A 2,149-nucleotide genomic window follows, 5' to 3' on the forward strand; every position below is an offset into this window, starting at 1 on the left:
CGTTCTGTGGTGTTTGGTTCAGCGTTTATTTTTATTTTTAGTTCATGTTCTTTGTATCTTCGTGTTAATGTTAGTCTTCCTTAGTTGAGCTTTTTCTCTGTATCCTTCATTTCTTTTTCGATTTTTCTTTGGTGTGTTCTGTGTTTCAGGTTGTTATGTATTGTCTCCGCACACACATTTGTTTTGTTGTGTATGGTGTTCTGTTTTTCCTTTTCTTATACAAAGTTCTGTATATTATTCCATAAATGCCTCAAGATTGCACGTATACTGTAATTCTTTTTTTCCATTCTTTTTCAAGTTGCTCATTTTTTGTATTGTATTTTGACTAGCTTCTTCCTTTTTCTTATCTCTTTTCTTTCACTTCTCAGTCTATTCATCTTTATCTTTTATAATTTTTGAGGAGGAATTTTAAATATCCATTTTCCTTACTATTTACCTCCCCATATATATTTTTCTCACTTCATTGCACTGGACATAAAGCGGTATTAATTTCCTGTGGTTAGTTGTTTTTTTTCTTTTACTCAGATTTGTTTTTGTGTATATATGCTTATTTGTATTTTGTTTTACTCGTCGTTACGGTCTCTCATTTTTCATTGTTTTTTAAATCCTGGCGTTTTTCATTCGTAGGAGGGAAGAGAAGGTGTTGATGATGATGATAATGGTGATGATGATGATGATGTTGATGACGATATCTTTAGTTCAGACCTGCCTCTCTTCATTCTTAGGTGGGAAGAAAAGGTGGTGGTAATGATGATGATATTTTTAGACAGGACCTGCTTTATGATAATGATGATCATGAGGGTGATAATGTGTATGATGCTGCTGATGATGATGATGGGGGTAATAATGTTTATGATAATGATGGTGTTGAGGGTGATAATGATGATGATGATGAGGATGATAATAATGTTTATGATGATGATGAGTTATAATAATGATGATGATGATTTATGATATTTTTCGGCCAAACCAAGCTAACCCACGGCCAGCACCACGCTTAGAAATTAACTGGTAGAGGAACGAAGTCTGTCTCCCTCTCTCTCGCCCTTATCTTATCGCTGTAATCACTCGCCTCCTTATCACTCGTACGTCTAATTGCGGTGATACTGAACCTAGGCATGCCTGTGTGTTAGAGAGAGAGAGAGAGAGAGAGAGAGAGAGAGAGAGAGAGAGAGAGAGAGAGAGAGAGAGAGAAGAGAGAGAGAGGTGGGTGAATGGATGAATAAGTAAGGGATAGTAGTGTGTGTCTGTGTGTGTGTGCGTGTGTGTGTAGATACGAGAAATTAAATATCCATGTCTTATTTGATGTTGGTAAAACCGAATATATACAACTTACTTATAGACAGATATTGCCAGATTCCTATATTACCTTCAGTGCTATTAATATTCCCATCTCCAAAAGTATTGAAATTCTCGGTGTTTCAGTTAGCAATGGCCTCAGTTGGACCTCTCATGTCAGGTCACTTGCTAAAACCGCCTCAGAGAAACTTGGATTACTGTACAGAGTTCGTAACTTCTTCACTGACGAACAATTAGCTGTAGTTTATAAGAGTCATGTGCGCTCTCAGCTTGAATATTGCTCACCCTTGTGGAATGGATGTGGAGAGGTTGCACTAAAACAACTAGACAAAATTCAGAACAAAGCTTTTGGAATTATTAATGACCTTGCTATTACAAATAAACTACCTCCACTACAAGTAAGAAGGAATGTTGCCCCCCTTGCATTATTTTCATCGTCATCATCATCATCATCGTCCGGACCTCCTTTCCCTCCCCATGCCTTCCTTAATATTAGGTCAAATATGATAAAAGTATTTTAATCTTGCGTGTGTTCTTTGAGTATTGCTTCAGTAATTTCAGAAGTTTAGTTATTATTTATTTATTTATTTATTTATTATTCTTCTTGTTATGATTACTGTGCTGGTGGTGGTGTTGATGATGATGATGATGGTGTTGATAGTGATGGTGGTGGTGATGCTGCTGCTGCTGCTGCTGCTGATGGTGATAAAAGTGATAGTGGTGGTGATGATGATGATTATGATGATGATGATGATGGTGTTGATAGTGATGGTGGTGGTGATGCTGCTGCTGCTGATGGTGATAACAGTGATAGTGGTGATGATGATGATGATGATGATGATGATGAGGA

Source organism: Coenobita brevimanus, chromosome 79 (assembly GCF_032717465.1).
Source record: "Coenobita brevimanus isolate Jiangsu-jjx chromosome 79, ASM3271746v2, whole genome shotgun sequence".
In the NCBI taxonomy this organism is placed as follows: Eukaryota; Metazoa; Arthropoda; class Malacostraca; order Decapoda; family Coenobitidae; genus Coenobita; species Coenobita brevimanus.